This window comes from Sus scrofa, chromosome 13 (genome assembly GCF_000003025.6).
Source record: "Sus scrofa isolate TJ Tabasco breed Duroc chromosome 13, Sscrofa11.1, whole genome shotgun sequence".
Taxonomy (NCBI): Eukaryota; Metazoa; Chordata; class Mammalia; order Artiodactyla; family Suidae; genus Sus; species Sus scrofa.
This window is the reverse complement of record NC_010455.5, coordinates 68,443,552-68,470,228: the sequence shown is the minus strand read 5'-3', so window position 1 is coordinate 68,470,228 and position 26,677 is coordinate 68,443,552. Positions and strand designations below refer to the sequence as shown.

General features: G+C 51.7%; 1 long non-coding RNA gene across 4 annotated transcripts; it reads left to right on the top strand.

The window, feature by feature from the left end:
- On the top strand, positions 10,855–19,420 carry LOC106505677. 4 transcript variants are annotated; one of them, XR_002337659.1, is made up of 6 exons: positions 10,875–11,097; positions 14,151–14,494; positions 15,019–15,097; positions 15,662–15,763; positions 18,056–18,150; positions 19,278–19,414. It is a non-coding gene; the product is annotated as an uncharacterized LOC106505677 (long non-coding RNA). The 4 variants fall into 4 exon arrangements; XR_002337658.1 differs by having other exon boundaries at positions 10,855–11,097; positions 15,019–15,763; positions 19,055–19,420; XR_002337657.1 differs by having other exon boundaries at positions 10,858–11,097; positions 14,169–14,494; positions 15,019–15,763.

Sequence of the window (26,677 nt, the reverse complement as noted above, 5' to 3'; positions counted from 1 at the left end):
CAGGCCGGGAGGGAAACTAACATTCACCGAACATCCCAGCACAGTTCCCGGCACCCCAGTCTCTCCTCCCCTCAAGCCAGAGCTCCTGGCAGCCCTCAGATGAGGAAACTGAGGCTTGGAAGGAGGAAGTCCCTTGTCCCAGCTCCCTGTCCTTATAGCTGATAGTCTTTGGGATGAAAAGAAAAGGAGTTGTTCCTAGTATTCACGGAGCCCTACATCCAATGAGTCCTCACAGCAACTCTCTGAGATAGCTTGACCATCTCCAACCTTTAAGGCTCAGAGAGGTAAAGCGACTTGCTGAAGGTCACACAGCTGGAGGGCTGCAGAGCTGGGCTCTGCCTGACTCTCATACCCACACTGATTTTGCTTCACCACACGCTGCCTCTTGGGGGCCAGGAGCAGTAAAATGTTTCTTTTTTTTTTTTAATTTTATTTTTTGTCTTTTTGCCATTTCTAGGGCCACTCCCACGGCATATGGAGGTTCCCAGGCTAGGGGTCTAATTGGAGCTGTAGCTGCTGGCCTACACCAGAGCCACAGCAATGTGGGATCCGAGTCGTGTCTTCAACCTACATCACAGCTCATGGCAACTCCAGATCCTTAACCCATTGAGCAAGCCAGGGATCGAACCCTCAACCTCGCGGTTCCTAGTCAGATTTGTTAACCACTGTGCCACAACGGGAGCTCTGCAAGATGTGTCTTGCAATGAAATACATGGCTCCCCTCAAGGTAAAACTCTTCCCTGTGGGAGTTCTCACTGTGGCTCAGAAGGTTAAGAACCCAACTAATATCTGTGAGGACGTGGGTGCCATCTGTGGCCAAGCTCAGTGGGTTAGGGATCCAGGGTTGCCTCAGGCTGTGGTGTAAGTCACAGATGGAGCTTGGATCCGGAAACCAGGTTGCTGTGGCTGTGGTGTAGACTGGCAGCTTTAGCTCCGATTTGATCCCTAGCCTGGGAATTTCCATATGTCACAGGTGTGGCCCTAAAAAGACGAAAACAAAACCAAAAAACCCCCCAAAAAACAAAAACTCTCTATGTCTAAGTCTTGGTCCCACCTTCCTTGGTTCCAGAATTAGATTGCAAGTAACTTAGAGGACTTTGTTTTTATATTTTCATTCTTCCAGAAATATTTATGTACACTGTTATTACTATTATACGCATTATGTAATTATTAGTAGTACTATAATAATAAATTGTAGTTTATTAAAACTGCAGTTTATAGTTTATTATGAAAACTATAAGTTATAGTTATAGTTTATAATAAACTATAACTATTATAGTTTATTTCTAGAATAGTGCCTTCTGCAGAATAAGGTTTTTTTTTTTTTTTCAGCTGTGTCCGCTGTGTGTGGAAGTTACCAGACTGGGGAGTGAACCTAAGCCACAGCAGTAACCTGAGCCATAGTAGTAACAAGGCAGAGTCCTTAACAACTAGGCCACCAGGGAACTCCCCCAATTAAGTCTTAATAAACGTTATCACAGAGAGTTGAGCCCCAGAACTTTCCTTCTGTGGAGAAGGGAACTGGGGTCTTGAGAAAATAAGGAATTTGCCCAAGGCTCCAGAGTGCCAGAGCTAGGTCCAGCTCTCCCTGTCCTCTCAGCTCGGTGCCCCCCCACAAGCCCAGCCACCATAGCCATCGTCTTGTTCATTCAACCCCTGCTCCGTGTAGCACCGAGCTGCAGGTTAAGACCCTCAGATGAATGGGACACAGTATCTGATGTCAAGGCGCTCAGGGTCCAGCAGGAGAGGATGTTTGGAAAAAGTGACTCTGGCAAATGTGCTAAATGCTCCAACTAAGGGTTGCAAGGGAGGAGGGAGCTCAGGGAGGATTGGACATTTCAGCTGTATCTTCAAGGATGAGGATGAACTGGCCATGTCAGGAAGGGCAGCCTGGGCAGAAGGCCCTGCCCGAGCAAAGGCCTGGAGGTCTCACCATGCACAGCATGCTCAGGAACCACCTGGCAGTCTGCTGGGGAAAGAGAAGCACATCCAGAAAGGAAAGTGGAGGCTAGGCTGTGAAAAGCCTTGAATGCTAAGCATTGGGAATTTGGATTCTATCCCACGGAGAGTGGGGATGCAGGAAAGGTTAAAGGATTTGGTTTTGGAAGGTCACTCTGGAGGCCCAGGGAACAGGAGGATGAAGAGGGCCGAGAAGCACCAGGAAGAAGCCTGCTGGCTGCCAGATCCCCAGGCCTTGCCCATCTAAGATCCTCTTTCTCTTTCTGCCCTTGTCCTCGAAGGAAATCTTTCCTGTCCTTCCTACTCCAGGCACCCTTCCCAGACCACACACTCACCTGGAGCCCCTCTGACTGGTTCCTGGAGTTCTTATTCTTTGGGGAGCTCCGTTGGACACTCAAGGTCATCTCAAGCCATAGACCTTCATCGTGTGGGGGGGAGAGCCCAAAGCCTGAAAAATGCACAAATACAGCACCGAGGACGGAGTCTCACATGCTGAAGCTGTTTTCACTTATGGGAGGGGGGCGGTTCCAAGACAACCAGGGAGGCAGATGCCCTAAAAGTTATCAGCTACACTCTGTCAGTCCCTGAGGAATGCCAAGGTGGCACCAGGAGGTAAAGGACTTAAGAGGGAAGGCCTCTTTGAGAGCTCAAGCATCAACCGAGGAGGGCTCCAGGCCAGAGGGAGCCCAAAATGAAGGTAGTGATGTTTCTAAAGACTGTGTCCATGCGAACGGGGCTGGGCAGCTGGGAGGCAGAGGACAGAGAAAGGAGGAGGGTGCCTCCTGCCAAGGATTCAGAAGACCCGGCGGTAGGTCTAGCTTGCTCTGACGCCTGGAACCCCGGAATCATAACCAACCCCTCCCCTTTCTCATTCTGTACTCACCAAGCCTCGTTCTGATTAGGATTTGGCCTCCCGTGCGGTGTGCCTACAGGGAGCTGGGGTGTTGGCTGAAGGACACGTGTATCCGGTCCCTTTGGCAGTTGTGTTTCTCGCTGTAAATTAGTAAATTGGGAACAGACAATTCAGAGAAGAAGCAATACAAATGACTAAGAAGCACATGAAAAAAATGCTCACCCTCACCAGTATTCAAAGAAATGTAAATTCAAACCAAAACCGAGATTGTTTTCTGCCTATTAAATGAGAAAGGATTCCTTTCTTTAAGTTAATACATATTGCTGGGAAAGCGGTGATGCGTGGGGCACCCCCATGTGCTGCTGATGGGAGCGTAGTGCTACCTGCTGGGCTGGGCTGGGTCTGCAGACTCCTGCAGCAGAAAGTCCTGCAGTCCCACCTCAGGAGGAAGGGCTAGAGGAGCCTCTGTGTGAACCTGTTCACCAAATGCTTCCTGAGCACCCAGGATGTGCCCCACTTATGAGACACCTGTCGGGGGAGGGCCACACAGACATCTTATCCCACATGCCAAATGGTCCGAGACCAAGAGGGAGGCTGGAGGCCAGTTTCTGGTGGGCTGGAGGAGGGAGGGAGAAGGGAAGGTGAGGGGGAGAAGAATCAGCTAAGCTCCATCCCCCCTCCCTCAGCAAGAATTCAGTTCTTCCCTCCTTCTAGGTCAGGCTCAGATCCTGGTGGAACACAGGGAATTTCCTAGAGGCCAGGTCTTCCATCCTGTCCACTCCCGAACATGAAGATGGATTTAACTGGTCTGGGATGGGCCCGACCACGTAGAATATTTAAAAAAGCATTCCAGGCATTTCACACGTGGACCTGGGCGGAGTACCACCAAGAAAGTGGAAAATAAGGAACTCATCCAGGTCGAAGTTAAGAGCTCCAGCTTTAGGGCCCCCAGATCTGGTTCAAGGGCTCACCACTTACTGCCTGGGTCACCTGTGGCAGGACCTGTCCCCTCTTGGAGCCCCAGTTCTCTTCTCTGTCAAATGGAGATCAAATATGCTGTTGTGGTAAGGATCACACGAGGCAGGGCGTGCAGAGAGAGTGTGCTGCTCCAGGCTGGGTGATGTTCACGGTCGTGGTGGTCAATTAATCAAATACCATCCTTAGCCGCAGGAATAAGGGGCACGGGGCCCCCAAGTCTTCTGGAAACTGCACAGGAGAAAGATCTGCAACAGAAACAGCTCTGACCAACCACTTGGTTTCTATCCTTTGATTGGGAGACAATCCCTATGGTTTTACTTGAGCTCCAGGAATTCTTGTTCCAGCTGACTGTGCAGATCGGGAAAGAACAACGTGATTCTAGCCCAGGAGTCGTAACGCAGGAAGGGATGGAGCAGGACAGCATCAGGACCAAGTGGATTTTCCAGCTTATTGCCCCCATTTCTGTGAAGACACCGGCCCTCAGACCCAGCTCTCCTAGATCCTGCCTCTGACTAACTGTGTGACCTCGGGCAGGTGGCTTCACCTCTCTGAGCCTCGGTTTCCTCGCTAACGTGGGAAGAACACTGGGCCCCACCCCGACCAGCTTTGGAGGAGGATGAAAGGGGGTGGGATTTGGGGCACACTAAGTCCTCTGCGGATGGTGGCGGTGGGGGCCTCTCTCCCCTCCAGGACCCACCTGCTACAGCAGTGTGAGTCCTTCCTGACACACTCCCCACATGTGGGGCCTGGGGCATGACTGTGACAGCCGTGTCTCACCAAGGTCCAGGCCTGATGCACATGTTTCCTTCAGCCCCATGGTTCCCCGTCACATTCAGCCGTTTCTCAGGGGACATCTGACCGGCCTTCCACCCCAGAGAAGAAAACGTTAGGCTGGTGGAGGCGATGGCTGGGTAGCTGAGCTCCTGAGCCTGATGCTCGGATTGCTGGGTGGGGAAGGCTTCTCCAAGGGGTCCTGCCTGGGCAGAGGGCTGGGCTTTCTGCTGCCTTCTTGGACAGTGAACTTTAATGGGGGGGCGGGTGGAGGGAAAGGTGACCATGGATACCCCCGGGAACACCAGCTGGCAGTGGTGAGGCTTGGCAGGTGGCCCCAGGACCAGAGTGAGCAAGTGGGGGTGCCCAGCAAGTAAAATTCAGGCTTTTACGGGCAGGGTGACTCATCTGTGCCAACAGGTTGGTGAGACATAGAGAAACTTGGGTACAGGAAGATCAGATGGGATAAAGAGTTCGAAAGTTCTCTGAAATTGGTACCTCAACCTAAGAGCGAAGGTTCGGGGTTCCAAGGAGTGGGATTCACAGCCATGTCTGCGACTCTCCTGGAGCTCTGGGAGCCTCAGCTGGCTCATCTGAAAGGAGGGCAGGAGTTGGACTTGCCTCCACGGCCGCTCTGGGGACAGAAGGACATACGTGGGTACTGTGCTATCGGCATGGGGTTTAGCACAGCACCCCCTCACCTCCCGGGGTGCCCGGTGCCGCAGTGCCCTTAAAGAAGACGCAGGCCCTCAGCTAGGACATCCTTCCTCACCCGTCTTCCAAACCAGCTCCTCCCCATCCTTCATCCTCGCCCCACTCCCCTCCCTTCTCCACAGTCTCAAGACATTTTATCTTAGCCTTTCCCACAGCCCTTATCAGCCCAGGCCTGGCTGCCACGGCTGTTTAATGAGCATGCCTTATCTCCCCCAGTGGCCTGGGTCTTACTCATCTCCGTACCCACTGTGCCCAGTGCACAGCCTCCAGCCTCCCCAGAGACGTGTTGGTGAACACCTGCGGATGGGTCAGGAGGCAGAAACGGCAGCTGGGTGGTAACTGTTGGTCTTGATACCAGAAAAGGCTCTGTCCTTTGCACTCATGAAAAGAGGAGGGAGGATTGTGTAAATACGAATGTTTTCAAAAATTCTGCAGACCTCTTTTGATTGGTACCCTTGAAATTCATTTTCGAAGCAAATACAGTTTCCTGCTTCTTTTGTTTTTAGGCTGGCATGTAAATTAAATGCATGAGAACTTCCTGCAGGATGATAAGTCCACCTGGAATGTCTGTTGAAGAGCCAGGCAGGGAAAGCCGGCTTGAATGTAGAAAGCCCTATCACCAGCCATCGGCAAAGGCCAAAACCGATAAAAAGAAAAGGCATCCACCCTCAAAGTCTGAAGAATTCTAGGGCTCACACCTGTGTGTTCTTGTGTGACATGACTCCTCCCAAGGCCGCCCTGTAAAACAGGGGTGGCGGGCAGAGCTGACCTTGGGAGGACATCGAAGGGTTGGAGGACAACATGAAGAGCCTCATGCAGCACCTGGCAGGTGGTGGGCGCCCAAAGACGCCCACCGCTCTTACCTTCACTGCTTGGCGACGGCACACAGACTTCTTTCTTGGACCTGTTCCGTGAAGTTCAAAGGAACAGGAGGAGGTACATAGGACAATGGTCTGAATCCGTCTCTAAGAGTGAGCCCAGCCTGATCGCTCTTAAATGGATAAAACCAAATGGAAGGGAGCATGGAAGACGCCCCTCGTGGTGGTGGGGTCAACCAAGAGTTGAGCATGCAGGATCGCGGGGAGCTAACGGTCTGGGTGGGATTTTCTTCAGTGAGAAAGTTCAGGAACTACTTCACACAGGCAACTGAATCTCTGCTTGGACCATTATTGATGCCCCCCAAACCACCAGCTAACCAGGAAATAAAACCACTCATCTACAAATATTTATTGAGACTTTCCTCCCTCCCCACCCCCCACCCCCATCTTCTCTATCCGTGTGCGGTCCCTTTTCTGCCTGGTAATTTTCTAAACCTAACTCTTCAGGTCAAAAACACCCATGCTGCTTCTCTCTCCTTCTTCTTGTCTGTCATGGGTTAAACACCCTGCTCCTCTGAGCTTCTGATCCTCAGCCAGTCTAACAGGCCTGAGGATCACGGGGTGAACAGTGTAGCTCTGGCTGCTGACCCTCAGGCAAGCCCTGTGTCCTCCCCGCCCTCTGCTTTTTCCTCCTGCTGCAGTTGCGGTAGGAGCAGGTGACACTCCGGCCCTTCTGGCTCTGCCCTTGTGACCCAGCAAGGCCACCTGGGGGTCCGGAGCCCGACTGATTGGGGTCCCTTTCCCAGTCTACACTTATGGCTGGGTGGCCTTGAGCAAGGTCCACAACCACCTGTGGGTACACAGGGGACCATGCTGGACTGTCCCCTTTAGGGTCGTGGTGGGGATTAAATGTAGTGCTCTAGCCTCAGGTTCATGCTGGTGCTGGCATAGGAAGTGGCCCATCAGTGGTCTCTACTATTGCTACGATGGTGCGGCCCGTCCCAGGATCTGCTCTCCACCAATTTATAAATGCAGTGGCCCTACTGGCCAGCTTTGTGGCATCTTATAATGAGACTCCTGTGAAAGGACAAGGTGCAGTGGCTTCCAGGGGCAGCCAGTCCAGGCCAGGGCCATGTCCCCACAACCCTGGGCATGGTGCAGGGATGGACATGTCAAGCTGAATAGGTTCAGTAAACAAGTCAATCCTGAGTGCCTACCAGGCCCTGGAGAGCACAGGCCCAGCCCACAGGCAAAGAGATCAAATGAGGTTTGCAAAGGCCGCCAGGCAAATGAGATTCCATTGCCCGATCCAATCTGCGGGCCAAATGATGGGGCTCCTCAGGCTGGGAGGTTGCTTTCATGGTCCTCCTCACCACTGGGTGCCTCTGTGTCCCACGCAATTCACCCTCAAAGCAGACGACCATTCTTAAAACAAGTTCAGAGTTGTGCAACCACCACCACAATCACTTGTTGAACATTTTCAGCATCCTCCAGGGAAACGTCTTACTCATTAGTAAAATCATTTCTCATTCTCTCCTCCCTCCCACTCCTGGCAACCACTAATTTACTTTCTGTCTTTAGAGCTTTGCTTATTCTGGACATTTCATAGAAATGGGAGCCCACAAAACATGTGGTCTTTTGTCACTCCCTTCTTTCACTTGGTGTAATGTTTTCAAGGCCCATCCATGTTATAGAACAGGATCTATATGTCATTCCTTTTTTCTGGCCAAATAATATTCCATTGCATGGATTGACCACATGTTGATCCATTCATCTGTTGATGGACCTCCTGGTGGTTTCCACCTTTTGGCTACTGTGAATAGTTCCACTAGGAACATGTATGTATGTGACTGTGTAGATACAGGTTTTCATTTCACTTTTGAAAGTACCTAGGGGAGGATGGCTGGGTCATGTGGGAAAGTGTATTTTTAACCTCATAAGTAACTGCCAAAGCGTTTCCTAATGTGCGGTACCATTTGCATTCCCATCAGAAGTGTATGAACATTCGAGTTGCTCCACATCCTCACCAACACTTGCTATGGTCAGACTTTTTAGTTTCGGTCATTCTGATGGAAGAAGATAGGTGTCTGTAGTTTTAACCTGCACTTCCCTGTCTGCACTCTGAACCACACGGGTCAGCTGCCTGGCCCTGCAGGGGAAAATGGGATGAAGACGAGGCAGCACCAGCTCTCAGGGCGGGGGGGCGGTGTCCACAGTTTGTGCCAGGGCTCCGATTATGGCATTAGCCTCAGCTACAAAAGCTGTCTCCATGGATTCCTCAGGGTAAACAGAGGCGAGTAGGTGCTGGTGGTGGAAAATCAGGTGAAGAAAAGACTGTTTGGGTGGAAGGGTGGGGGAGCCGGATGGAACGAAGAGGAGAGCTGACTCTGCGTTTCCAGGTTGGCTGTCTTTGTTTTTTCAGCACATTGGAATCTCCCTGCTACTAGTCCTTGATTTCCTTTAATTAGCCTTCCTTCCCAGTGACAGCGTCAGGTCAAGATTTCTAGGAAGTGCTCTAGACAACTGCCTGACAGACATCCATCCCAAGGAGCTCATTCCTTAGGGCTGAAGTGCATCCTCTCTGATCCTTAGGACTGCCTTAGGAGCTGGCAAAACAGTATACGTCGGTGCTCTGACTTTCCACTGAAACTTAACCTCCAACACCAAAGAAGCATATTATCTGCAAAATATCTCTATCACCTAGAAAATACCTCCTGGGAAGAATTAAACAGTTACACATTAAAATTTCTTAAAAATGTAGGAGCACACCAGCTGCCTTTAGTGCACTGGCTGCTGCAGACCAGTTTGATGTCTATTTGGTAGAAAAACAAGCTTCTAAAACTTGAAGGAATAATTGGCTCCCTTGATGGACATTTGGTTGAAAATCTGGGCACTTTCAGAGATTCCTTAAACAGCAACAATCCATGCACTTACCATATTGGGAAAGGAAATTTCCTAAATGTGGTGAGGAAACTTTAAGAGTTTGGAACAAAATACTCAGAAGTCAATTCCTAACTGATTATGCTGCTATTCTCAGGCAGGAGACAGGTTTATAAAGAAGTAAATGATAAGACAGCTTGAAAGCTGATATGGAAGAAAGAAGGACAGGCACTATGGAAGCACAGGGGAGAAAGCAACTGTTTGGAGGAGTTTTAGGGCTGTCAGACAGAAAGGGGACACTGAGTTGGGCTTTGAAAGATGAATAGGAGTTTGTTGGAAGGTAAGAGAAGGAACAACCTACCAACCAGAAGAGCACATATGGCCAGAGCTCAGCCGAGACGACAACAAATCAAACACTCCAGGTACCACCTCCTTGGTCCTTGAACCCCTCATGACCAAGTGTCCTAAGCCTCATTGACAACTCACCTCCCCTAATAGCTATGTCACACCCTGGGAGGCAGGCAGGTCAGGGTGGTTAGACCCCTTGCTTTACCAGGAAAGGAAATCAAGATACAGAGAGGGGCTGGGGCTTGTCCATATTCCCAGGATTAAGAAATCATAGAGCCCAAAGTTTAGGAGTTCTCACTGTGGCTCAGTTGGTTAAGGATCCGGTGTTGTCTCTGTGGTGGTGTGGGTTTCATCCTTGGTCAGGGACAGCGGGTTAAGGATCTGGCACTGCTGTGGTTGTGGCGTAGGTCGCAGCTACAGCTCAGATTCAGTCTGTCACCAGGGTATTTCCACATGACCTAGGTAAGGCCAAAAATTTTTTTCCTTAAATTTGGGAGTTCCCTGGTGGCCTAGCGGTTAAGGATTTCCCATGAGCATAGACAAAAAACAAACAAAAATTTTTAAAAATTTAAAAAAGGAAAAAAAAAAAAGGCAGAGTCAGGACTCAGATGAAGGTCTTAAGATCCTCAAGTTACTTTTCCGAGGTGCTTCTCACAAAGGGTAGCAAAACAAACGTTGTGCTGTGTGTTAAACCTACATTTTCTTTCTTTTCTCTTTTCTTACTTTTTAGGGAGCACCTGTGGCATTTGGAAGTTCCTAGGCTAGGGACTGAATTGGAGTTGCAGCTGCCAGCCTACTCTATAGCCATAGCCACACCCGATTCAAGCCACATCTGTGACCTACACTGCAGCTCCAGGCAATGCCAGATCCTTAACCCACTGAGCGAGGCCAGAGATGGAACCCGCATCCTCACGGATACTAGTCAGGTTCTTAATGCGCTGAGCCACAACGGGAACTCTCACATTTTCTTACTTTAAGTCTCACAACTGCTCCCATTTTACAGATGAGGAAACTGTGGCTCCAAACCAGTAGTTTACATGCAGCAAGAGACCTGTCCACCTGAGGCCTTGCTGATGTACCACACTGCCTTCCCAAATCTGAAAACACACTAGGTAAGGAAAAAAAAAAAATTGGAGTTCCTGTTGTGGCGCAGCAGAAATGAATCCATTTAGGAACCATGAAGTTTTGGGTTCGATCCCTGGCCTCGCTCAGTGTGTTAAGGATCCAGCATTGCCATGAGCTGTGGTGTGGGTCACAGATGTGGCTCGGATCCCTTGTTGCTGTGGCTATGGTGTAGGCTGGCAGCTACAGCTCGGATTAAACCTCTAGCCTGGGAGTCTCCATATGCCGCAGGTGCGCCCCTAAAAACACAAAAGACAACAACAACAAAAAAAATCGGAAAATGAAAATTTCCACATTGGCAATGGTCAAACTTACTTTGCTGAGCAAGGATTGATGGAGACACAGGCCCCTGGAGACGGTAATGTTTTCTGCACTGACATGGCAAATCACTTGCAAAACACCACAGTATTGAGAGGGGTTTTTGCAACAGAGCTCTTGTGACAAGGCCAAGAGGCCATAATGCTCTGGGACTTGTGCTTCTTCTGAAAAATAATCATTTCTTTCTCTTTTTGACAAATAATTCAGATGCCGGGCCAGCGTCAGAGCAGCGGGGAAGTTGCCCTTGCCCCTGGCTGCACCCACTTCCTCCTGAGCCCAGGAGAGAGTGGGCCCGGCTGCCGTCTCCCTGGCCATGGCTCTCTGAGCTGGTCCCAGGTACCCGGGGTTTGTTTTATGGATGGGTCTGTCGTGAGTCAATATGACAGTGTTTCCTGTGAGCACTTTATTTCCCTGCATTGTTTGCAAAGTTTGTGTGTGTGTCTGAGCACGTACTCCTGATCGCCACAGAATCTGTGAGTCTGAGCCCCGGTTACAGGACACCTCTGGGGGTTGGGTAGGGGCCCAGGGAGACAGGGGTTGTCCCCGTTGCCTGGGGTGGCAGGGAGAGGTGGGGTGACTCATAAGCTCAGGTCTGGCCTGCAGCCTGTGGTAGGCTGGCTGTCCTTCTGCTGAAAGCCACTTAGGTCAGTCATCTTCAGTGGGACATCCTCACTGAGGGCCTGGCTGTACCGGCTGCACCTGCCCTTGGCCTCTGGGGCTGTCTGGGGTGCTTCCGAACTGTCTCACTAGGGCTGGACCCATCTGCTCCTTTAGCTCCTAGCTTCTTGGTTTGCAGATGGGGAAACCCAGAGATGTTGCAGGACTTGTTTGAGACACATGGTACGGCACAGAGCTGGCTGGTCCCAAGCTCAAATTCTGACTTTGCTACTTGTCACTGGGCATGTCACGGTGCCACTTGTAGCAGCTCAGACTGCCAAGTGGGGTTAACAAGACTCGCCCAGCAGTCTTGAATTGTGCATTTAATTAATTGTGCATTAAATCAGAAAAGCGGTAACAGCAGGTGCCACAGAAGTCTGGAGGCCATTCTTTCTTTCCATCTTTTCTCTGAAGTGCAAGTTGGAGCTAGAGCAGCAGGCAGGGGCTAGACACAATGCCTCAGGGCAAGGTTGGAGGGCCTCGGGGGGCCTTGGCGCACCCTGCTCTGAATGGTCCTCTGACCATTTAATCAAAGCCAGTGGAATCCTGAGGCTTCCAGAACAGAGAGGAAATGGCCCCAGTGTGAAGAGATGGCTATCAGGATTAGTCAGTAGCTTGGCCAAGAGTTTTAAAGAAGAAGAAACTCTAAGTTGCCTTCATTTTCCTTAGCTGCTGCTGCTGCTTCTTTTTTTTTTTTTTTTTTGCCTTTTTGTCTTTTTAGGGCTACACCCACACATATGGAGGTTCCCAGGCTAGGAGGCGAATTGGAGTTGCAGCCGCCAGCCTACACCACAGCTCACAACAATGCCAGATCCTTAACCCACTGAGTGAAGCCAGGGATCGAACCCACAACCTCATGGTTCCTAGTCGGATCTGTTTCCACTGCACCATGGTGGGAACTCTTTCCTTAACTTCTTAGTCCACTGCCCACCCCCTTCTCTGCCCCTTGTCTGCCCGGCACTCAGATATGGCCCCGCATTCACGAGTCTGAGCTCACCTGTCTTGTCAATTCTTTCAACTCTCATTTCCATCTTTTGCAATCAGGGAAACCTTCCACTGGACATTGGTTCTTTTGCTCTGCCTGACCTTATCGCTCCTCCTTCTAGAAGGGTTTTGAGCCCCTCTCCCCCTCGCTAAATGCGTCTTTATAGACCTTCCGTAGAGGGGCCCCACTATTTTTGGCCAAGGGAGGGCATCTGACCCCAGCCAGGCCAATCAGAGCCCTTCTCCTGGGATCCAATTCTCCAGGGGGAGTAACACAAGGATTGAAGATGGTTAGAGCAGCCTCATGCCACAGAGGCATCCTAAAGATAGGAGCCAGGTCTGCTGTGTAGATCAGGGAGGTGCTTTTGACCCTCCCCACACCTTCCCAGTTAATCCCATCTACCTTCACATTATATCCTATGTAATACACAGTGTGCACAGGTCCAGCAAAACCTTGCCACCTCCACTGCTTCCATGAGGTGGGCCTGAGCTGCTCACTTATTTATGCAAGAGGTACTGTTACTAGCTACCTGCTCTGCACGTCCACACTGGGATCTGGGGGTCAGAAGTGAAAACCCAGTGAGGCCTCCAAGCAGCCCCAAGTCCGGTGAACGCTGTAGGAACCTGCAAGGGTTCCCTCCCATGGTGCACCCACTAGTCTAAGGACCCCTGGGGGGTGCCCACTCCGGGCCAGATGCTGTGCTGGAGTGGGCAGACAGCAGAGACAATGGCAGCCCTGTCTATACAGGATCCACAGCCAGCACAAAGGGAGCGAGGATGACCTCAGAATTCTAGAAGGTCAGAGTCTGAAGGTCATCCAGAATCCACACGGCCCGGCGGTTTTTAATAATCCTGTGGGGTCCTGGGGTTGAACGTCGCTGTTTCATAAAACATTCTAGTTCTTTACAGCTTGATTGAGGTGTAATTTACATACCATAAAATTCACCCATTGTAAGGGTACAATTCAAGGCTCCTTAGAAAAACACATCACCACCATCCACGTTTAGAAGGGCTTTCTCACCCTACAAAGTTCCTCGTGCCGTTCGCAGTCAGTACCTGCTTGAACTTTTTCTATTTTTCTTTTTGTTCCAAAGTTAAAGCAACATTTGAGAACCTGTGATCTGTTCTAAGCTACCGATTCTCCGGATGGGGAACCTGAGCCCCAGAGAGGAGACAGGGGCTGCAGAGGATGTAGAGCGAGGCAGGGGCAGGGCTGCGGTCAACGCCAGGCCAGCCTGATCTCAAAGCCAGGTTTTTGGCCTGTGCGGAGGGTAGCATGGATCAATGCTGAGGAGCCTGGGTCAACCAGGGCAAGCTCAAATTCTGGCTCCACTATTTCCAAGCTGAGTGGCTGGGGGCAAAATGTTTAGCCCTCGGGGTCTCAGTAGCCTCCTGGGCCAGGGACGAGGAGAACGGTCCCTACCGCCAGGGCTGGGCTGTGGATTTCCCAAGGTCACATCCGCGAGGCCCTCCACACAGGACTCAGGGGACATTGGCCAACAGTGATCCTTTCTCCATATCGCTGGCTCCCAATTTGCCCTCAGAAATTTGGAAGTGAAAAAAGATGGTGATTAAACAAAAGCAGCCCAGGCCCCAGATGGAAGTGCATGTACAGAGGCAGCTTTCTAAGAACGTGGTGCAACACCCACTCCAGGGCAGATCACCCTGTTTGCAGATGGAGCAACTTTGGGGGGTGGGGGTGGGGGGGTTGCTCAAGCAGCCTGGAGACTCAAGGCCTTCCTCTGCAGTCTTGTGTTTCCCAACAGGCCCCAAACAGACATGTTTCCTCAGCGACCAACCGGAAAGCCTGGCTCCCCTCCCACCTCCTACTCAGAGGGACCAGATGTGTGATCCTCAGGGACCTCAGGAAGACCGGCCCTGCCTCCTGCCCTGCCCCAGCCAGCACTGCTCAGCCGTCTGGGGCATCTGGACCCCGTGCGGACAGTGCAGGGCACCTAGGAAGAAGAGTACTTCCCACAAGGCTGCACGCTTTGTGTGCATTACCTCTGTCTGCCCAAGAATGAAGCGATGAATGCCATGTGCCTTAACAGTGGAGGAAATTGAAATTCAGAGAAGTGGGGTGTCTGCCCAGGTAGGGAGCTCAAAAGAACGCGCGGTCCCATGAGAGGTGGGATTAGGTTCCATAACACTGTGAAACAGTGATCTGTTTTTCTGTTTTGTTTTGTTTTTTCTTTTTAGGGTCACAACTGCAGCATAGGGAAGTTCCCAGGCTAGGGGCAGAATAGGACCTGTAGCTGCCGGCCTACGCCACAGCCACAGCAACACCAGATCCAAGCTGCATCTTCGACCTATGCCGCAGCTTGCGACAACACTGGATACTTAACTCACTGAGTGAGACCAGGGATCGAACTTGCATCCTCATGGATACTAGATGGGTTCTTAACCCACCGAGCACAAAGGGAATTCCTAATCTATTTTTTGAGGACACACACCATTAGACATATTTTGGGAAGAGTTCTACTAAGTGGACTCTGGGTCGGTCACTTAAGATTGAACCTTCACTTGGGGGGATGCATGGCCAGGTTGCAAGGTTGCCATGGTGACCAGAGCATCAGGCGTGGTGATGAGTATTTGCTGGGTGTCTCCTGAATGCAGGGCATGGAGGATTCCCAGCTAGAATGGCACCTCCAACCCCAGGAAGTTCCAGTCTGCGATGGAAGGACAAAACCCGAGGGTAATCTAATTGCACTTTGATGAGGCTTAGAATACAGTGCTACTGGGGAGGAGGGACCGAGGAGGGTTTGGGCCTTGAATGCCAAACAGACTGCGGACAGCCGAAGAAGGCTTTGTGTCCCTTGTTGAGGGAGTGGGAGGTGAGGCTGGAAAGGCCAGCTAAAGTCAGACTCTGAGGGTCTTGAGTGACCTCCTGATTATTACTATGGTTTAACCTTATCACATAGGTTACAGGGAGCCATCGACGGGGGGAGAATGGGTCTCCTTTAGGCCCCTTCCCAGGGCTCCCTGGCTGAATGAAAGCATAAATGCCGATTGAGAACCTTCGATGTGCTGGCACTTGCTGGATTTAGAAGTGACTTAAACACATGTAAGACTTTAACGAGGTGATGCCTCAGTGACCAGAGAGCAGATGATGACGTGGGGAGTGGGGATCACTGCTGAAACCTGACCCTCATGAGAGGTGCAGCTCTCAGCAAAGAAAGAAGAAGTCCCTTGACCCAGGACGGGGCAGAGGGGTGGTTGGAGGAGGGGGGTAAATTCTCTCTCAGGCTGTTTCCTTTAGGGGAGAGAGCTTTGCAGTGGCCACTCTGCTGGAGTTCAGCATGATAGATGACAATGGCAATGAGAAAAAGCCACCAATGGTCCGGACACCGTGTTTGCCAAGGTAGGGAATTGCTCCTTGTATGACCACTGTGAATCAGTATGCAGTGAGCAAGTAAAAAGAAAGGTGATAGTAGCGGTTCTGTCCTCCGGGTCCTTCCTCTTGACTACCTGCCAAAGCCTGGATTAGGCTCCAGCTAAACCAGGTTAACTGGGTGAAGCCACAGGAGGGGCTGAGGTGCTGAGAAGGCCATTCTTTTGCCACTGGGGTTGCTGATTAGCCATGGCCCACCCATCATCCACCTTTGCTTCCACCAGATACTCCAAGGTCTCCCAGTTCCTTACCACCTGGTCTTGGGCTGCCTTGCACAGATGGTACTGCTGCTAACTGGGCCACTGACCCCAGGCCTGCTACTGGCCGGCTTTCTAGGTTTTGCCAAAGCTTCTCTCAGGTTTTCCACATCGCCCCATGGCAGCTGCAGACACCAAGTTTTCCCCCAAGCTCTGGCTGACACAGGCTGCTCTGGCCCCAGAGGTACATCTGAGGAGCTCTTTGTTGTGCCCATGGACAGGAGGTTTGGGGACAGATGTGTTCTGCCCAGCTTCATGACTCTCGGTCAAGAGCGGCTCTTACTCAACCACGGGACGCTTCCTCCCAGGGTACACCCGGGCAGATGCTGCCCCTGAGCCCATAGTACTTGAAGCCCAGCCTCGTGTGCACAGCAGTGTCCTGAGTCGCCTCCTACAGGTCCCTACGGTTGATGATCCTGCAGCCTTAGGAGTTCAGAAGAGGGCGAGGCAACTGAGGGCTGGAGTGACCAGGAAAGGGTAGGAGAAGAAGAGCTTGAGCAGGAGAGAAAACATTAAGAAGAGAGTGAATGGAGTTCCCGCAGTGGCTCAGCAGGTTAAGAACCCAACTAGTATCCATGAGGCCATTGGTTTGATCCCTGGCCCTGCTCAGAGGATTAAGGATCCTACATTGCCATGAGCTGCTGTGTAGGCTGCAGACATGGCTCAGATCTGGCATGGCTGTGGCTGTGGTATAGGCCAGCAGCTGCAGCTCTGATTTGACCTGTAGCCTGGGAACTTCCATATGCCCTACAAAAAAAAAAAAAAAAAAAAAAAAAAAAGAGAGAGAGAGAGAGAAAGAAAAAGAAAGAGAGATTACCAAATAGTGCAGTCATGTATCTCTTTGGTGTGGGTATTTGCTTTGGGCACGAAAACATGTTGGCACATTAATTCCTGACTTGTTCTTACTCAGGGAAGAGATTCAAGGAAGAAAGGGAGGTAGCAGCCCCACCCTCCCCATCCACGTTCTCCTGGAGAATTTACCAGCCTTTTCTCCCCAAAAGCCTGTGCTCCAGGGGTGATAGTGCTAGATGGCCCTGGATGGACAGGAAATGGCCAGGTCTCTGGAGTGTGGGGACTGGGAGGTGGGCTGGAGGTGGCTGAGCCACTGATGCTGAGGCCAGGGAGGAGGGGTAGATGCTGGAGCAGTGACTGGGACATGAGTCAGGGACCCTCCACCCAGGCTGCGGCTGTGGGATGGAGCCACCTGCCTCTGAGACCAGCCAGTCATGCAGACAGAGCCACGAGAGGGTGAAGGCCAGGGGCCCTACTTCACTCCCCACGTTCCCCCACCCTGAAGTCATCCCTCTTCTGATTTAGAAGAAAACGTTGACCCTTAGAGTCCAGGGCTGCGACCTGGTCTTGTCTGTGTGCTTCTGCAGCAGAGAAATGCCTACCACATGTCGGCAGGGGTGGTGATGCTTGCTTCTGTCCTCTGTCATCCACAGTTTGTACTTTTATATTGGACAGGAATTGTTTTTGTCATAACCTTTTATTGTTTTTTTGTTTTGTTTTGTTTTGTTTTTTGTCTTTTCGGGGCCACGCCTGTGGCATATGGAGGTTCCCAGGCTAGGGGTTGAATCAGAGGTACAGCTGCCGGCCTACACCACAGCCACAGCAATGTGGGATCTGAGCCGCATCTGCGACCTACACCACAGCTCACAGCAACGCCGGACCCTTAACCTACTGAGCAAGGCCAGGGATCGAACCCTCAACTTCATGGTTCCTAGTCGGATTCATTTCCACTGTGCCACGACAGGAACTCCTGTCATAACCTTTTTTAAAAGACGACAAAGCAGGTTTCCAGCTTGCGTTTTGGTTCAAAAACAATATATGTAAGGGTGTGTATGTGTCCATTTAGAGTGGAAGCTTGGAGGATGTTAATGGCACTTACCTCTCTGTGTTGGGTTGTGATTGATTCTTCTCATTTTTCACTCTGAAATGAATATTTGAAATAAATAGAGAATTTCCTTCTCTACTGTCTTCTTTTTTTCCTCTAAACTAAAAGGAATTGCAGAGTAAAGAAAAATAAATGAAAGATTTTCACCTCCAGCCCCAGAAGAAGGACACAGAGGTGGTGGTGTTCTAAGTAAAGGTCCAGAGGTAAGGTGGAGCCTGGCTGGGGCTGGGGAAGGTCCGGTCCCCATAGGAGCCTGTGTTGAGCCAAGGGAGTTGGGCTGGGCAGGGAGGGAACAGATTCCAGAGGCTGTCTGTCCAGCAACCCCCATCCACCCCCGCATAACCATCTCCATCAAACCTGGGAGAAAGTGCCCTTATTTGCCCCTTCAAAGCACACAGCCCCAAGGCCTAAGCACACCTGCTCCCACTAGGGGCTGGAGGCTCTCCTGCGTCACGGCCTGAGCCTGGGTGGTGATCCCTGTCAGCAGGCATTTCTCGGGTCCCTGTCATGCTACAGGGATGCCGAGATGAATGCGATAGGTTTGGTGGAAGGCGCTGAGCTCAGAGGACCAGTTTCACCTCTCCGTGCTGTATAGCCTTCGGCAAGTTACTTCACCTCTCTGGGCTTCAGTGCATTTCTCTTTAAGAATGAGGAGAATGCCACCTGCCACCTGGATTCAACAGGATCACAGCACATGGGGGGCTCCCAGCATACAGACAGGCACATGCTAGATGGTCAGCAGAGGTCAGGCTCCTGTCCTGCCCTTGGGTCTCCTGCAACTTCCCTACTCAGAGCCAGAGGGAGAAAGGGTCGGGCCAAAGACCATTTGCACAATAGCACAGTAATGATGGCTGCAGTGACGATGAGGATACCATTTATTACTCATTTGTTTTGTGTCTGTCCCTGTCTAAGCGTGTGAACAGCATTTTGTTCTCATAATTACCCTGAGAGGACAGGGGAATTATCACTCCTGCTTTCAGGAAAGGATGCTGAGGGTCAAAGCGGTGGAGTCTTTTGTCTAGGGCAACACAGCTAGAAAGGCAGAGGTGGATGGGATCCTGGAAAAATCGGATAGAGGCCAACACAGAGGCCTGTCCTCTGTTAAAGGGACACAGAAGTGAGGACATGGTGAAGGAGGCCGGTGGAATCAAGAGAGGCTCCTCAGAGGTGATGACATTTAAGGGGCACCTTGAGTTCAGAGTGCACCAGGCTCCTTGGCTGGCAGATGCGACGTTGATAAGATGGTGACTGTCCCACTAAGGGGTCCCCAGGCTCTTGTGGAATTCAAGATCCCAGCTTCGGAGTTCCTGATCCCCCATGTTCCTTTCAGGACAGTGGCCTAAACTCATTCAAGAGTACCCATTGGGGAGTTCCTGTGTCGTGGCTCAGTGGAAATGAATCCGACTAGTATCCAAGAGGATGCAGGTTTGATCCCTCGCCTCCCTCAGTGGGTTAAGGATCTGGCATTGATGTGAGCTGTGGTATAGGTCACAGACGTGGCTCAGACCTTGTGTTGCTGTGGCTGTGGTGCAGGCCGGCAGCTATAGCTCCAATTTGATCCCCAGCCTGGGAATCTCCATATGCCGCAGGTGCGGCCCTAAAAAGACAAAAAAAAAAAAAAAAAAAAAAAAAGAAGAAAAAAAAAAAAAAGCACACATTGGGCCCAGGAGTATTTGCCAAGTCCTTCCAACACCAGGCTCTGCAGAGGCATCAGCTCCTCAAGTCCTCACAGAGCCCGCAGCGCAGTTTCCTATCCCATTTAAGCAAGGAAACTGAGATGCACAATGGCCGGGAGGCTTGCCCAAGGCCAGAAAACCTATGGGACCTGAATGCTGGCGTGTCAGGCCCCTAATGGCCCATGTGGCCCTAGCAACACCACCCATCTGGACAATTGCTGCAGGAGGGATCCTGTCACAAACCCAGAGAGAGGGCCTCCCCTCAGACCATGTATCCTTGACACAGAGACCCGTCCTTGGAATGGGGTAGCCACCTGGGGTGGGAGTCTGAGAGTCACGGAACCTGAGTTCCACTCTGACTTGGGCTCCTAGTAACTCTGTGACTGCAGATGCCCTTTGCCCTCTCAGCCTCAGTTTCCCCAGCTATCAGAGAGAGAGAGAGTGATGGCACCACTCCCATCCCAGTAATGCTGCAAAAACAGGAGAGAATGTCTGTGCAGTGCCCTGGCCCATGGCTGCCACTCAATGGATACCCAACAGAAACTTGTTGTGTGCGTATCTAAGCAGCCCCGCACTGTTGATCAGGGCCTCTGACTGGCAAACCCTTGACCCAAACGGTTGCACAACGTTGGTCCTGATCATATGAGCCTTTGCACCAGAGCTCAGGTCCCCTGGGTCCCCGTGGCCTTATCCTAAGATGCTGAGCCCCAGGCGTGTGGCAATCATCATCTCACATGGCGGCCGCCCTTCTTGCAATCGGGAGTGTGGAGGCAGCCAAGGGCTCGGTGCTGTCACCACCGCGTGCTCCGTCCCAGAGCGGGCCCACTCTACTCGGGGATTGCTAAATGTGGCCATATGGCCCTGGCACCATTCAGGGAGTTCACACCAGGGCTGGAGGGGGCTGGGGATAAACACAGCCCCCAGAGCCCACCGTTGGTAGGAGCACCATCTTCTGTTGGTTCACCTTCTACCCTGCAAGGCCTTCAGGGTTGGAGAGACCAGGGTTCAAATCTAGGGGCCCCCCCCCCACTTCTTAGCTCTGACCCTGGACAGCTCATTTTTCTTCCATAAAATGGGGTTTATCATTCCTACAGTTCAACGTTGCTGTAAAGATTAAATGGCTGTGATGGGGGTGAAGGGTTCCAGCACAAGGCCTGGCTCAAAGTAGATGCTGAGGATGTGTTAGCTTCCCAGTGACCTTAGATAACCCCCTTTCCTCTCGGGACTCACTTTCTTCATATCAGGCATTGGACCCAATGGCCTTTTGGGGGCCTTTCCAGCTCTCAGCCTCCAGGCTTGCCCCAAACTGGAACCACAGTCTGGAGGGGTGCCAGCCATTGGGCAGCAAACGGAGGCAGAATCAGCTTCACGTCACCTGGCCACCAGCTGGAGGGTCAGGACAAGCCACAGGGAGTCCTAGGGTCTCCTGCCCCCAACTTCTGCACTGTAAGGAACTTCCACTTGCCGGGTCAGAATGGGGGTTCAGTTTGCTGTGCCTGCCACTAAGGTGCCTGACCCTCTCCTGGGCCACTTTTAGCCCCTTGAGCCTATTCATGTATGGTTCTCTTGAGACCTGGCTTGTGCCAGCCTCTCCTTATTCATCTCTATCTTAAATTTCCAAGAATAATATAAGCTCCTGGAGGTAAGGACTGTGTCAAGCCTTGCATGACACTGGGACCCAATCAACACTCGCCAAACATTAACTGGGTACTTGTACATGCCAGGCTCTGTGCAAACACCAGGGTGGCAGCCGGCCTCAAAGACGCCCCCCTGCCACCCTCCGCATGATCCCAGCCTCCTGGTATTCATGCCTGTGTAGTCCTCTCCCACGGTGAAGAGGGCTGGCCTGTATGACCAATAGGATCGTGTGGAAAGACAGAATGTGACTTTCAAGTCTCGGTGATAAAAGGCATTGTGGATTCTGCCTTGCTCTCTGGGATCACTCACTCTGGGGGAAACCAGCTGTTATGCTGGGAGGACACGAGCAGGGAGCTCTGCGTAGCGAGGAGCTAAGGTCAATAACCACGTGTGTGCGTGCGCCATCTTTGAAGCCAATCCCACAGCCAGCATCAAGTCTTAATGATACAGCCACAGCTGACAGCTGGATGTAATCTCACGAGACACTCCAGGTCGAAACCTGCTAACTGAGCGGCTTCTGAATCTGACTCATTGGTACTGTGAGAAATAATAATTGGCTATCCTTGCTTTGGGCCACTGGATTTGGGGGGTCCCTTGATGTGCAGCAGAAGATAACGGATGCACTCTAGGTACAAAATGATCAGAACAATCAACCACTCATTCCCCCTTCTGAGGAACACTGACTTGCTCACAGTCCCCCAGTGCCCAAGACAAAGTGTTTTATCCTGTGTGGAAGTTTCCCCAATTGTGGATTACCGACTGTCTTTTTCAGGAACACCTGGTGTGTACACCCACAGTGCAGATGTGGGGCTCCACACAAGACCCATTTGGCCCCTGGTGCCCACGCCGCATCCCAGGTTCACTTCTGATTATTCCCATGCCTGTAATGCACAGAACATTTTTCCACATTCTGCCCCAGGATTTTCTTCCAGGCTGTGGGAGCCTTTGAGGCCCACATTCAAACACGGTCAGGATATCCTCAGGGTCAGTTCTCAGCTAACAGACAATGGGAACCATCCTTCTGGTGGACAGTCTTGGGAGGCCAGCAAGGTTGGCACTGCACACTTACGCTGACTTTTCCTCCTTCCCTGTCTGGTTCCCCTCACGTTCTTACTGTTGCTTCCTGCAGCCACCTCCTCAAGGGCCAGGTGAATCAGAGTCTGGAAGCTGGTCCCAAGAAAGGGTACTTGTGCAAGTTCCCTGAGTGGTTCTCAAGCACCCTTAACATTGAGAATGCTGCCTTAAGTGGAGTTTCCCAGCATGAGAACCAGGGTTCTACTTTCAAGAATTGCTGAACTTGACAGAAGGGTTGGATACCTTTCATCTGCCTCCCCAGGTCCACACCCCAGCTTCCCCCCCGCCCAGGAGGCTGACCTGCGCGGCTCGTATTCACAGGCATCCTTGCTCCGTGGTTTCTGGCCAGCCACCGTCAATGGGACACACACCAGAGACAGGGAGAAAGAGAGCAGGATCTGGAGTTCATCCCCCTGGTTCCCTGTCCTCTCGTGTACTGGCTACCTCCCTGGACCTAAGCCACTCTCCTGTCATACTTCTTCCCACGACTCTCTCCTTCTCCAGGTTCTGGTGACTGCTATCTCTCTGTCACTGGGCCTTGCCCTGGGCTCTGCACTGGCCTCTGTGGTCACTCTACCCACCCCTTTGTAAATAACCCCTTTATAAGTTCTCGTCAAACTGCCCAGTTGAGTGTGCCTGCTGTCTTGCTGGTGAGACTGACACAATTCTATACATGCTCCAAGCCTTACTGTGGATGGAATGGATCACGTTTCCCTCATAGGACTGTAGCAGTCACCGGGATTTGCTCCTCCAGGATCCACTTCCTTTTCTTTTAGCAATGGCCCCTGGTTTTTGCTTGGAGATGTTCCCACTTTCTCAAAGTAGTGGAAAGGGGTTCCACCTCGTGCTTCAGGATGGGCTGTGACACAGGAATAAGCCCATGGGCTTTTTGCATCCCCTGGATGCAGGGATTGGTTAGGTGGTGTGTCATGTGACTTTGGTGGACCAATCAGGTTGAAGTTCCAGATGTTAGCAGTGCTACCTGAAAAGAGTGCTATTCCTGGGGGTGGCCTGACTGTAATGGACTTCTTGGTGGGTGTCAGGGCTTGACCAGGGGCTGAGGTGCAGTTTGGAAAACTGGCTCACTCCCTTTTCTGTCAATTTAAAAATAGGCCCTTGGGCAAATTACTGAGCAATTCTGAGTCTCACTTACCTCTTCCTAAAAAGGGGCATAGGAATTTTACAAGATTAAACCAGAGAACTCATGAAAAGAACTAGGAACAGAGATTTATTAAAGCTCCTTTAGGCTTTACTCAGAGACTTTTACTTTCCTAGGACCCAGACATATGTCAGTGGAGCAGGGCCAGGGAGAGATTTAAGTGACAGTCCCCTGCTGAGCTCAGAACTTCACCTCCCCCCACTGAAGGCTTTGTTACCCAAGGGAACTGGCTCTCTGTGGCTCCATTCCACCGGCACACCTGACAGTGCCCAGGAATGTCTGAATCACCCCTCCTCCATACTTACATGCATTATCATCAAAGCCTGATCTTCCCATATTTCTAACAGACAGGGATCTCTGAGAAGAGTGGGAGCTGGGCCTCAAGGGAGGGGTTTTCTGGGCTGGCTTCAGCTGGCCAGAGAGGGGAGCCCAGCACTGTCCTGCTTTCCTCTGGTCTAATCCGTCCTCCAAAGCCTTGTGTCCCTTTGCAAACAGACATCTGGTCACAGCCAGGCCTGGACCAGCAATGAAGCAGGAGAAGGAGGAATGAAGGACTTTGCTTTGACAACTGCCCCCCTGGTGCCTGAAATACACCCCTAGTAGAGCTTCCTTGCCTGGGCTTAAACATTGCCCTAATCAGATTCACGTTTAAAAATGCAAGTGTTGGAAAATGAGAGGCCTTTTAGGATCCGGATTTGGCCTCATTTCCTACTGCTCTTTCCTATGAGCTGTGTCCCATCCCCAGTGGACTCAGTGTTTGCAGAACCAGGCCTGCTGGCTGTGTCTTCACCTACACCGTTCCTGACCTGGAACACGCTTCCACACTTTCTCCTACAGGACTTTTGAGACTCAGCTTGGTGGCTGCGTCTTCCATCCCCCAGGCTGTTAGGGGCTCTCTCCTCTGTTCCCACAGCAGCCTGGACTACCTTCCATCACTGCTCACATCAGTCTGACTGGTCATCGCTGGTTTATCTGTCTGCCTCCACCACTGGACAGTGTGTTTCTTGAAGGCAGGGCCCATGACCGGGTGGCTCCAGAGTCCTCCGCACTCAGAGTCTGGTATCCAGTAGGCTCTCAGGGTGGTCTCTCTGCCTGTATGGATGGGTGAATGCCTCTGTTATTGCCAATTGGGGGTCTCAGTCTGGGTTCCCCAACAAGCAGATGCTGGGCGAGGCTCTAAGTGCACATGGTTTACTGGGGAGGTGACAAGAGCACCGTAGGCGGTGAACAGGTGGGACATAGAAGAGAAGTTGGGCAAAAAAATCTGTGTCTTCAAGCTGGTTACCATGGTGGGAGATGGAATCTTCATTCCACTGGGCAATTTGGGGAGTCAGTATAGACTGCATCCTACTGGAGGGGTGGGGAGCTTGCCCCCGACTCCCATCAGCCCTTGACTGTGGGCTGCTCCTGGGGAACATGAAGATCCCAGCAAATCCCATTAGGCAAAGTGGGTGGCTGGATACCAGCCAGTGGTGAGGGCCAGGGATGTGGGACTCCTGTACAGGATACCCCTATATCCTGCTACAGCCTCCCAGATGGGCTCATACCTCCCCCTTCCAGTCTGGGCTTCGCCCTCCCTGAGGGCAGCAATGGGCTCATTTACCTTTATGTTCCCAGCATTAGCAACAAGCCTGGCACAGAGGGGATGCTCAGTGAGCCCTGAACGAATGAACGAGTGAGCCAGTGAGGGGTTGGCTGGAGTGGCTACCAGGTAGGCAGTTTTCTTGTCCCTGGAGAGAAGGAGGGTGGGGTAGGGATGGGGCAGGAGGGACGGAGGTAGGTGGTACCTGGAAGGGGGAAGACTGTCCCATGGCTTTGAGGCTGGCCGGCAGGTAGCCATGAAGAAAGGCTCGGTTCATGTACTTTACGGGGTGGGGAGGCTCCTGGCTCGGCCTGGCCAAGCTGCTGTTGGAGTCGGTTTCCGCCCTGGGCTTGTGGGGTTGCGTGACTCCCGGAATGCTGGGCCCAGGGCGTGGAAGCGAGCAAACGCCATTAGCCGTATCAGTGATCTACTGGCGCAGATATGGAAGTTTGAGGAGGCCCAGCCGGCTCTGCCCGACTGTAAAGAGACGTGATTGAGGCGGGTCATGGGGAGGTGGCGGTGATTAAGGGGAGCTGAGTCCTGCAGACTTCCTGCCCAGCAGGTAGTGGCGACCCAGGGAGTGAGATGGGATATTAGTCATAGTGTAAACCCTCTCTGAGCTCATAAAACCTGGGCAGAGGCTTGGCTCCAACAGCTCCAGGGAGAAACGCTGATTCCCTGGGTGGAAATGTAGCCCCTGGGCTTATCTTTCTGCCTCAGACCCAGTCTTGAGAGCACCTGCCCTGGGGCCAGACTCAGGCAGGCAGGTGGGGACGCGCGGCTCTTAAAAGAATAACAGTAACTCGGTGGCACCAGGATTTCTAGTTTACGGTGTTTGCAAAGCACTTTCTCTTTCCATTATCTCATTTGATCCTCCAAACAGCCTTGCTAGGTCTGTAAGCTGGCAATCACCTCCATTTTATTGATGAGAAAACTGAGGCCCCCAAGATTTCAGGCCTGGAAAAAAGGGAGTGGAAAGAATCCCTGGGGGATCAGATCAGAGGCTGAATTTCAACCATGGTAGGTCTAGTTTGGGCTCCAGCTGAGGTCCAGGGACACAGATTGGGGTGAGGCTGGCAGGGGCTGGGGACGGGGGCGGGGGGAGGTCTCCTAGGCTGGGAACCAGAGGCAGAAGAAATTTAAGAGTGAAAGGACTCCGGCCCTCGGCCCTGCCATCTGTCTGGGCCACTGCTTCATGATAATAAAAGGCTCCCTAAAAGGAGAGATGGGAGCCCAGGAGAGGTTTCAGTTGAGTTATGGGAGAGAATTGAGCCCTAAGAAGGGGTCAGAGCAGAGTGCCTGTTAACTAGTGTGTCTGTGTGTAGAGACCGTGCTGGAACAGCCTGGGGGACCCATGCATGCAGGCATCTCACCACTGCTGGAGGTGAGAGTGACATGGGGAGAATACTGTTCATTCCCAACAGTCACTGTCAGGAGAAATGAGAAGGTGTGTGGCTTTGCCCAAGGAAACTCTGAAGAATTGGCCATTGAATGGAAACCTATTTCTCCAACAGCCTCTAGTATGGGGCAGGCACTCAGTAAATATTACAAACCAATGGATAAAAAGAAAACAGAGAAAATCACCCCCCCCCCCATTGATC